The sequence below is a fragment of the Triticum dicoccoides genome, chromosome 3A (assembly GCF_002162155.2).
Source record: "Triticum dicoccoides isolate Atlit2015 ecotype Zavitan chromosome 3A, WEW_v2.0, whole genome shotgun sequence".
NCBI classification, from domain to species: domain Eukaryota; kingdom Viridiplantae; phylum Streptophyta; class Magnoliopsida; order Poales; family Poaceae; genus Triticum; species Triticum dicoccoides.
Window position 1 is genome coordinate 687,150,169 of NC_041384.1, and position 12,246 is coordinate 687,162,414.

Here is a 12,246-nt window from a genome sequence, read left to right on the forward strand (position 1 = left end):
GTCGGTAAGGATGAAGCGGCCCCTAGGTCCAAATCAATTGAAGAAATGCACGATGCACCCTTTGTGCGGAGTAAGGGGGAGGTGGTCCACTATGCGCGATGCAGCCCCTTAAGTCGGTCAAGCAAAGAAGTTTGTTTGTTTCACTTCCTTGTCTATCATAGGGTGTTCATTTAAAATTTTGCATTTTTTAGAGAAGTTAAAATTTTGCATTTGAGGGTACAGCAAATCGCAAATTGGAAAGAATATCCTTATTACCCAATTTGTTCTGGATTGAGCTAAGAAAAAAATGCTAAAATTTGAAGCAGTTTATGCTAAGAAAGAGCATGAATTTATGCGCGAAAAAGACGTAGTTGAGTTGCATTCCGTGGTGGGTTCGTGATCCGTCTTGTTTTTCTGTTGTAGAGGTAGTATGCCCCGTCGTCGAGGACCTCGTGGATCAAATAAGGTCCCTCCCAACATGAAGAGAGTTTGTTCTTCTTTTGCTTTTGCTGGAGGTGGAGGACGAGGTCGCCGATATTGGACTTGTGAGACCAAACGTGCCTTCCATGGTACTGGCAAAGTTTATGCTGATAGATGGTGGTGCGTACCAGGGCGAGAAGGCGAGCTTCTTCCTTAGCAACTATGTCGTCCTTGCGGCCTCCTCTCGTAATCACGCAGCCGCAGGTAGTCATACTCAATGTCAGAGGCTAGTAGTGCCTTTGCCCCGTATTACTCATATAAAGGATGTTGGAGTACCCGCTTTCCTGGGCTCATCGATGGCGAGAGCTCTTCCTGTCCTTCTGTTTCGGGTTGGCTTGCCGCCGGAGCCTTTAGGGACCGAGGCGAGCCGTCTAATCTGCCTGGATGGCTCGCGCCCAGGTGAGTTGGTTGGAAGGTCCATGACGGGTGGACCACCTCGCACGCCCGACACCATCGTCATTGGATGACATCCGGCGAGTTCGCACCCACACGCGAGAGCCTAGCCGACATCATCTGGCAACCTTCGAGTCAAACGTCTCGCGGTGGCGTGCCACGGGGGCCTCTAAGGGGTGCCCCGACCGTCTGATTGCCGGACGACTCAGACCTGGGCGACCAACCTCGAAGGTCCACGACGGGTGGACCGTGGTTGGGCGCACGGGGCCACTAACATCGTGGTGGTTTGCGGCGCTAGCCGCATGTGGCAGCCTCGGAGTCGAAAGTCTCGCGGTGGTGTGCCGCGGGGGCATCTGAGGGGCACTCGTCTCGAACTCGGCCGACCATGCTAGGAGGTCCATGATGGGTGGACCACAGTTTGACGCCCGGGGCCACCGTCATCCAGCGGCTCGGCAGTGCCTATGATGGTCCGCTTGTCTCCCACTTGGCTGGTGAGGTTATTGAGGTTGGTTTGGATGAACAAAAACCTGGGATTCATGTTCTATGATTTCACAGCGTCTCCGTGGAAATCCAGATCGCATTCCTCTAAGAAGAAATAAGAACCGCCCAAGAAGGCGAAATGTTCCACACCGACCCGAGTTTCCACATGAGAGGCATGTTTTGGAATAGAAGAATCTCTCAGACTTGGTAAACATAAACACGTCGGTGATTATGTGCGTCAACATGGGTTGGATTTTGTGGCAATTTCTTAGGCTGGTAAATGTGACTTCCGCCCGCATGTCCTTGATCACCTATCAGGTGGTTTCGACTACACATGGCATAGTCTACTTGATTGTGGAAGGTCTGGAGGAATCCTTCTTGGAATAAAGACCACAACCATGGACTTGTTGGCTTTTTCGGCCGGTGAATTGAAGGAAATATGCCCTAGAGGCAATAATAAAGTTGTTATTTTATATTTCTTTATTCATGCTAGAATTGTATTGATCAAAACCTAAATACATGTGTGAATACATAAACAAACACCGTGTCCCTAGTGAGGCTCTACTTGACTAGCTTATTGATCAAAGATGGTTAAGGTTTCCTAACCATGGACATGAGTTGTCATTTGATAACAAGATCACATCATTAGGAGAATGATGTCATGGACAAGGCCCATCCGTTAGCTTAGCATTATGATCGTTCAGTTTTATTGCTATTGCTTTCTTCATGTTAAATACATATTCATTCGACTATGAGATTATGCAACTCCCGGATACCGGAGGAATGCGTTGTGTGCTATCAAACGTCACACCGTAACTGGGTGATATAAAGATGCTCTACAGGTATCTCCGAAGGTGTTTGTTGAGTTGGCATAGATCGAGATTAGGATTTGTCACTCCGAGTATCATAGAGGTATCTCTGGGCCCTCTCGGTAATACACATCATAAGCTTGCAAGAAAAATGACTAAGGAGTTAGTCACAAGGTGATGTATTACGGAACAAGTAAAGAGGCTTGACGGTAACGAGATTGAACTAGGTATGAAGATACCGATGATTGAATCTCGGGTATCGGGGTTCGACCGATGAAGACCTTCGTAGAATATGTAGGAGCCAATATGGGCATCCAGGTTCCGCTATTGGTTATTCACCGGAGAGGTGTCTCGGTCATGTCTACATAGTTCTTGAACCCATAGGGTTCGCACGCTTAACGTTCATTGACGATATAGTATTATATGAGTTATGTGATTTGGTGACCGAATGTTGTCCAGAGCCCCGGATGAGATCACGGACATGATGAGGAGTCTCGAAATGGTCGATAGGTAAAGATTGATATATAGGACGATGGTATTCGGACACCGGAAGTGTTTCCGAGAAAAACCAGATAGTCATCGGAGTACCGGAGGGGGTACCAGTCAACCCTGGGAAAGTATTGGGCCTATTGGGCCACAAGAGGGGGGCACACCAGCCCAAAATGGGCTGGCGTGCCCCCCATGGTAGCCGACCAAGTGGGGAAGGAAAGGGGGAGGATTCGGCCTCCCCTTCCTTTCTTCTCCGGCAATTAAGGAAAGGGGGCGCCACTTGGGGAGGACCCCAAGTAGGATTCGGCCTACTTGGGGTGCCCTCCTGGCTGCTCCCTCCCCCTCCCACCTATATATATATATGTGGGGGGGGGGGGGGCTAGCACACGACAGACAATTGCCTAGCCGTGTGCGGCGCCCCCTCCACCGTTTACACCCCCGGTCATATTTTCGTAGTGCTTAGGCGAAGCCCTGCGAGGATCACTTTACCATCACCATCACCATGTCGTCGTACTGACGGAACTCATCTACTACCTCGACATCTTGCTGGATCAAAAAGGTGAGGGACGTCACCGAGCTGAACGTGTGCAGAACGCGGAGGTGCCGTGCATTCGGTACTTGATCGGTTGAAGCGCGAAGAAGTTCGACTACATCAACCGCGTTGAGAAACGCTTCCGCCTACGGTCTATGAGGGTACATAGACACACTCTCCCCCTCGTTGTTATGCATCTCCATGGATAGATCATTGCGCGTGCGTAGAATTTTTTTTGTTTTCCATGCAACGATTCCCAACAGTGGCATCATGAGTCAGGTCTATGCGTAGATGATATGCAGGAGTAAAACACAAAGAGTTGTGGGCAGTGATAGTCATACTGCTTACCACCAACGTCTTATTTTGATTCGGCGGTATGTGGGATGGAGCGTCCCGGACCAACCTTACATGTCCACGCACATGAGACCGGTTCCACCGACGGACATGCAACTAGTTTTGCTTAAAGGTGTCTGCCGAGTGTCTGTTTCTCCTATTTTAGTTGAATCGAATTTGACTATGGCCGGTCCTTGAAGAAGGTTAAAACATCAAACTTGATGAAACACCATTGTGGTTTTATGCGTAGGTAAGAACGGTTCTTGCCGCCGGTCCTTGAACAAGGTTAAAACAACAAACTTAACGAAACATCGTTGTGGTTTTATGCGTAGGTAAGAACGGTTCTTGCTAGAAGCCCGTAGCAGCCACATAAAACTTGCAACAACAAAGTAGAGGACACCTAACTTGTTTTTGCAGGGCATGTTGTGATGTGATATGGTCAAGACATGATGTGATATACGTTATTGTATGAGATGATCATGTTTTGTAAGTTATCGGCAACCGGCATGAGCCTTATGGTTGTATCTTTATTGTATGAAATGCAAATGCCATGTAATTGCTTTACTTTATCACTATGCGTTAGCGATAGTTGTAGAAGCAATAGTTGGCGAGACGACCATGACGCAACAATGGAGATCAAGGTGTCGAGCCAGTGACGATGGAGATTATGACGATGCTTTGGAGATGGAGATCAAAAGCACAAGATGATGATGGCCATATCATGTCGCATATTTTGATTGCATGTGATGTTTATCTTTTATGCATCTTATTTTGCTTAGTACGGCGGTAGCATTATAAGATGATCCCTTCGCTAAATTTCAAGGTAAAAGTGTTCTCCCTGAGTATGCACCGTTGCTACAGTTTGTCGTGTTGAGACACCACATGATGATCGGGTGTGATAGACTCTGCGTTCACATACAACGGGTGCAAGACAGTTTTGCACATGCGGAATACTTGGGTTAAACTTGATGAGCCTAGCATGTACAGACATGGCCTCGGAACACTGGAGACCGAAAGGTATGATCAACATAGAGATGTTCACCATTGATGACTACTCCATCTCACATGATGATTGAACATGGATTAGTTGATTTGGATCACGTATCACTTAGATGACTCGAGGGATGTCTATTTAAGTGAGAGTTCTTAAGTAATTTGATTAATTGAACTTAATTTATCATGAACTTAGTCCTGATAGTATTTGCATATCTATGTTGTAGATCAATGGCCCGTGCCACCGTTCCCCTAAATTTTAATGCGTTCCTAGAGAAAGCTAAGTTGAAAGATGATGGTAGCAACTACACGGACTAGGTCCGTAACTCGAGGATTATCCTCATTGCTGCATAAAATAATTATGTCCTTGATGCACTGGTAGGTGAAAGGCCTGCTGCAGGAGCAGATGCTGATGTTTTGAACGTCTGGCAAGCTCGATCTGATGACTACTCGATAGTTCAGTGTGTCATGCTTTACGGCTTAGAATCGGGTCTTCAAAGACGTTTTGAACGTCATGGAGCATATGAGATGTTCCAGGAGTTGAAGTTAATATTTCAAGAAAATGCCCGGGTTGAGAGATATGAAGTCTCCAACAAGTTTTATAACTGCAAAATGAAGGAGAACAGTTCTGTCAGTGAACACATACTCAAAATGTCTGGGTATCATAATCACTTGACTCAGCTGGGACTTAATTTTCCACATGATAGTGTTATTGACAGAGTTCTCCAATGACTGCCACCAAGCTACAAAGGCTTCGTGATGAACTATAATATGCAAGGGATGGAGAAGACAATTCCCGAGTTCTTCACAATGCTCAAAGCTACGGAGGTAGAAATCAAGAAGGAGCATCAAGTGTTGATGGTTAACAAGACCACTAGTTTCAAGAAAAAGGGCAAGGGAAAGAAAGGAACTTCAAGAAGAATGGCAAGCAAGTTGCCACTCCCGTAGAATATGTAGGAGCCAATATGGGCATCTAGGTTCCGCTATTGGTTATTGACTGGAGAGGTGTCTCGGTCATGTCTACATAGTTCTTGAACCCGTAGGGTCCGCACGCTTAACGTTCATCGATGATATAACATTATATGAGTTATGTGATTTGGTGAACGAATGTTATTCGGAGTCCCGGATGAGATCACGGACATGACGAGGAGTCTCGAAATGGTCGAGAGGTAAAGTTTGATATATAGGACGATGGTATTCGGACACCGGAAGTGTTTCGGAGAAAACCGGATAGTCATCGGAGTCACCAGAGGGGGTACCGGTCAACCCCGAGAGAGTATTGGGCCTATTGGGCCACAAGAGGGGAGCACACCAGCCCACAAGGGGCTGGCGTGCCCCCATGGCAGCCGGCCAAGTGGGGAAGGAAAGGGGGAGGATTCGGCATCCCCTTCCTTCTCTCTTCCTGTAATGCCCTCGATGCGGCTATATCTCCTACGTGTCGAAGCATGACTTAGAGGCATAACCGCATTGAAAGCAATGCCGCAAGTAAGGTAATCTTCACAACAACCCATGTAAATAGATAATAGGGGAAAAGGTACATAGTTGGCTTACACTCGCCACGTCACACAAAGTACATGAATAACATTACAATCATCCAATACACTCATGGTCCGACTATGGTACCAAAATAAAAGATCAACCCCAACAAGCGACATGGTCCCGATCGCCCCAACTAGGCACCACTACTGATCATCTGGGAAAGACACATAGTAACGACGGGAGGCTACATCGAACTCCCACTTGAGATCAAGCGCATCATCTGGAACGGAGTCATCGGTCCCTGCATTTGGTTTGGAAGTAATGTGTGAGTCACGGGGACTCAGCAATCTCGCACCCTCGCGATCAAGACTATTTAAGCTTATAGGTAAGGCAAGGTAATAAGTGGAGCTGCAGCAAGCGACTAGCATATATGGTGGCTAACCTGTTCGCAAAAGAGAGCGAGAAGAGAAGGCAAAGCACGAACGAAGAACTAAAGAACAACCTACGGCAAATATTACTCCAACACCGTGTTCACTTCCCGGACTCCGCCGAGAAGAGACCATCACGGTAACACACACGGTTGATTCATTTTAAATAAGTTAAGGTTCATGTTATCTACAATCGGACATTAACAAATTCCCATCTGCCCATAACCGCGGGCACGGCTTTCGAAAGTTCAAATCCCTGCAGGGGAGTCCCAACTTAGCCCATCACAAGCTCTCACGGTCAACGAAGGATAAACCTTCTCCCGAGACATTCCGATCAGACTCGGTATCCCGGTTCTACAAGACATCCTCGACAAGGGTAAAACTAAACCAGCAACACCACCCAGATGTGCCGACAAATCCCGATAGGAGTTGCACATATCTCGTTCTCAGGGCACACCGAATGAGCAAGACGTCGGGTAGGCCAGCCCAGAGTTGCCCCTGGTAGCCCCGGACATCGCTCGATTGGACCAACACTTAGAGAAGCACTGGCCCGGGGGGTTAAAATAAAGATGACTCTTGAGTCCGCGAAACCCAAGGGAAAAAGGCTAGGTGGCAAATGGTAAAACCAAAGTTGGGCATTGCTGGAAGAGTTTTATTCAAGGCGAACTGTCAAGGGGTTCCCATTATCACCCAACCGCGTAAGGAACGCAAAATCCGGGAACATAACACCGATATGACGGAAACTAGGGCCGCAAGAGTGGAACAAAACACTAGGCAAAAGGCCGAGCCTTCCACCCTTTACCAAGTATATAGATGCATTAAGATAACAAGATAATATAGTTATATCCCAACAATAAACAATGTTCCAACAAGGAATGATCTACAATCTTCACCTGCAACTAGCAACGCTATAAGAGGGGCTGAGCAAAGCGGTAACATAGCTAATCAACGGTTTGCTAGGACATGGTGGGTTAGAGGTTTGACATGGCAATTTGGGAGGCATGATAAGGAAGTGGTAGTCATCGTAGCATAGGCATAGCAAAAGAGCGAGCATCTAGCAAGCAAAGATAGAAGTGATTTCGAGGGTATGATCATCTTGCCTGCAAAGTTGTCAGAGTTGACTGGATCCTCGTAAGCAAACTCAACGGGCTCCTTGTTAGCGAACTCATCTCCTGGCTCTACCCAAACAAGACAAACAAGCAAAAGGAACACAATCAACCACGTGCAATGCTCGAACAACATGATGCAAACATGGTATGCTATGCGGGATGCGATATGTGATGCATATGCAAGATTTGACAAGGAATGATTGAACCTGGACTCAACTTGGAAATCCAATAGTGCCACTGGAAAGGTGAGGTGATTTCGGTTGAAATCGATATAAACATCACCGGAATCGGATGCACGGTTTGGAAATGGCAAGCAAAACAAATATGGCACCGGTCTGCGATAAACAGCAAGTAGCCATCTAAATGCATCAAGTTAATTATGCTACAGCACTCAAACATGGCAACAAAATACATGGCAGGGATCCACTCATGAAGCTTGACAAAAGATGAACACTAAGCTACGGCCAATTCATCCATTAACAGGTTCAAACAAGCATGGCAAAAATGCAAATGGTAAACAAGTTCCAGACTTTGTGAAATTAACACAAGTATGGAATTTCACATCAGGTAGCACACTTTGGAGCATGAAAACTATATGCTACAGGAACTTAACATGGCAAAGCAAGGCATGACATGAAGCTACTCAAAGCACTTAACAAAAGCCCCTTAGTGACCTTGAGCCAAAAGGGATCAGAAAATACAATTGCAAGCATGTGAACATGGCAAAAACATAATCAGATTACAGACTTAGTGAAAAACTAGAGCATGCAAATATGTTAACGAGTAGGCATGTTTACGAGCTCGATGCACTCACTACAGAGCAAGGCATGACAAACTAAGCATACAACCATCAAGAATACATAACATAGAAGCTAGAAATGGCAATAATAACAACATAGCATGCACGGATCAACAACAACATCCTCGGCAAAATCGCTAACAAGTCAACAATCTGCCAGGATTCACGAAATAGCAAAAGTAGAGCTCGATTGACTCAAGCTAGGGTGCTCCATAATTGCAAACAAGGACATGGATGGATAGAGCACCACAATATTAACAAATCATCCTTATTTATCATCCTCAAAAGAGGCACGGAACACTAGGAAACAACATGAACATATGGCATATTGACAAAAATCAGATCAAGGACTTGGTGAAATTCTAAGTCCCTGAAATCAGCGTTAACGAATGCACTACTTTGCAAGCTTGTGCTAGTCACCAAATATATCACAAAAATACATGGTAAGCACCTCTGTAAAGATGGCATGGCATATAACAAAACACATGTAGAACTCAGGAGCATATCATGCACACATTAATCATGGCAAAAATGACAAATAGCTATTTGATGCAGGAGTTCTGACAATTATCTCAAATAGCTCTCTTCCAACAACATTTCGGGCATCAAGAGGAGCTCAAATGAAAATGATGCAATGAGATGAAATGATGTACTCTCCGAGACGAACATTTTGATATGCTACACGCGCAAAGCGGAGCTACGGATGCGGAGTTATAGCACAACGAAAAATGCCAAAATTTCAGGGGAGTGGAGAGAAAGTCAACCCTCGCCAGGGTTTACTGTAGCTCGGATCTGGATCTGGCGAGGCACGCGGTTCGAGGATGGCCGGGGAGCTCGCCGGAGTTGAAGCGGCCGGCGGGGGCGAGGTCGCCGGTGTCGGAGAGGAGGCGCGGAGGAGCACGGGGGCTCCGGGCGGCGGACGGCGCCGGACGGGGGCGGAGGAGGCCGGCGTCGGTGGCGCGCAGCCCGCGGCGGCGAGGTGGCGATGGAGGTGGCCGGCGGTGAGCTGGAACAGGGCGGCGGGCGGAGGCGCGGCGGCTGGAGCTCCCGGCTCGGGCGAGGGAGGCGACAGGCGGCGGCGCGCCCTGGTTGGGCCGCTGGGGCCTGCTCCGGGCCTGGCGGGCCCGCGCGGTCGGCGGCGAAGTGGGCGCCCGCGGGGACACATGTCGAGCGCCGGTTCATCCGGCGGAGCGGGCGGACATGTTCGGCCGGCCGGGTTTCGTCCGGCGGCGCGAGGAGGAGATCTATTAGGGTTTGGGGGAAGAAGAACCGAAAATTTCGGGAGAGGATCTATATATAGGCATAGGAGGAGCTAGGAGAGTCCAAATGAGGTGCGGTTTGCGGCCACGCGATCGTGATTGAACGCTCTAGATGATGGATAGTGTTTTGGTGGGTTTTGGGCCAAATTGGAAGGGTGTTGGGATGCAACACACACGAGGCCTTCTCGGTCCCTCGGTTAACCGTTGGAGTATCAAACGAAGTCCAAATGGCACGAAACTTGACAGGTGGTCTACCGGTAGTAAACCAAGGCCACATGACAAGTCTCGGCCCAATCCGGAAATGTTTAACCCCCACACACGAAAAGAGGTAGAAAGGACCACCGGAGGAGATAGGAGCGCCGGAATGCAAAACGGACAACGGGGAAAATGCTCGGATGCATGAGACGAACACGTATGCAAATGCAATGCATATGATGACATGATATGAGATGCATGACAACGACAACAACACACGGAGACAAAAACCCGAACCCGAGGAAATAAAATAACTTAGTGCTGGAAACGACAAGAGTTGGGATACATATAAGGTAAATTACATCCGGGGTGTTACACTTCCCCCCTTTCCTTTCTTCTCCGACAATTAAGGAAAGGGGGGCACTTGGGGAGGACCCCAAGTAGGATTCGTCCTACTTGGGGTGCCCTCCTGGCTGCTCCCTCCCCCTCCCACCTATATATATATGTGGGGGGCGCCCTAACACACGACAGGCAAATGCCTAGCCGTGTGCAGAGCCTCCCTCCACCGTTTACGTCCCCAGTCATAGTTTTGTAGTGCTTAGGCGAAGCCCTACGAGGATCACTTCACCATCACCGTCACCACGCCGTCGTGCTGGCGAAACTCATCTACTACCTTGACGTCTTGCATGATCAAGAAGGCGAGGGACGTCACCGAGCTGAACGAGTGCAGAACGCGAAGGTGTCGTGCATTCGGTACTCGGTCGGTTGAAGCTCGAAGAAGTTCGACTACATCAACCGGGTTGAAAAACGCTTCCGCTTACGGCTACGAGGGTACATACACACATTCTCCCCCTTGTTGCTATGCATCTCCATGGTTAGATCATTGCGTGTGCGTAGAATTTTTTGGTTTCCATGCAACGATTCCCAATATGAATTTCATATCAAAGCTGATCATTTTACGTGGAGCCTCGTCGCAGTATATGGGGCTGCCCAAGATGAGCATAAATCAGCCTTCCTTCGTTAATTGGTGAACCTGGCTAAGCAGAACCCATATCCAATGCTTTTTGGAAGGGACTTTAATATCCTTAGGTACCAGCAAGAAAAAAATAATGACCGCTTCGACACTCATTGGCCTTTCATATTCAATGACGTGATAGACTATTTGGATCTTTGGGAGGCCAGTATGTCGGGGCGGCAGTTCACCTGGGCTAATAACTGATCTATGCCGACTTACGAGAAACTCGATAGGGTACACATGAACACCGAATGGGAACTAAAATTTCCTCTGGTAACTGTGCGAGCCCTAGAGTGTATCGAGGCATTATCGGATCATCCACCCATCGTTCTGGATTGTAACTCTACGAACCCAGCCGCCCGTCGCCCTTTCAAATTTGAATTGGGATGGTCGGGATGGATTTGTAGACATACGCAAGAATGTTTGGTAGAAGCCTGCCATTGGTCGTATGACTATTCAGAGATGGAACTTTAAAATAAGGGCCATGGGGAAACACCTCACTGGATGGGCGAAGCACACCAATGGGTTATATATAAAAGAAAAACAAAGGCTCTCTACCATTATTGACGACCTCGACAAAATTGTAGAGTAGCGCACCTTATCTCAACAAGAGATTGAGTTGAAAAATCAATCTAATGAGAAGGTTGCACGTGTTTTGTGAGAAGAGGAGTTCAAATACTACTAGAGATCCAAAGCTGATTTCATCTTGATGGGACATAGTGATACAAGATACTTCCTATTAGTTGCCAATGAGTGGTATATGAAAAAAAAAATTATAGTCTCCAACAAGATGAAGGGCGGATCGAAGGTTAAGAGTAGCTCAAAAAGACCAAATACTACAAATCTTTGTTCGGAGTGCCATTTGAAGGCAACTTCACCCTTGACGAGACCCAAACGGATGATAGTCCACAAGTCACAGTAAAAGAAAATGATATCCTAAAGACACCATTCTCAGAAAAGGAGGTGAGAGCGGCGGTGTTCCAAATGGAACATAACAAAGCTCCAGGCCCAGATGTTTCCCCACAAAATTCTATCAGGATTTCTAGGATATCATCAAGAGTAACCTTTTGGATTTATTGAAATGTCTTCATGCCGACCAACTAGACCTGTCTAGACTTAATTTTGGCGAGATTGTCGTGTTGCCGAAGATTAAGGAGGCCGAACGGATCCAATAGTTCAGATCCATATGCCTCATTCATGTTAGCTTCAAGATTTTCACCAAAGTGGAACTTGGTAGCTGACCATGTTGTTCATCCATTTCAAATGACATTCATGCAAGGAAGGAATATACTAGATGGCGTAATGATGTTGCATGAGACCGTTCACGAGATGCACCGAAAAAATATGAGTGGAGTAGTATTTAAAATCATCATTGAAAAAGCCTATGACAAGGTCAAATGGTCTTTCCTCCAACAAGCCATAAGAATGAAAGGTTTCTCCAATAAATGGCGCCAGTGGATCCAAAATTTTGTAA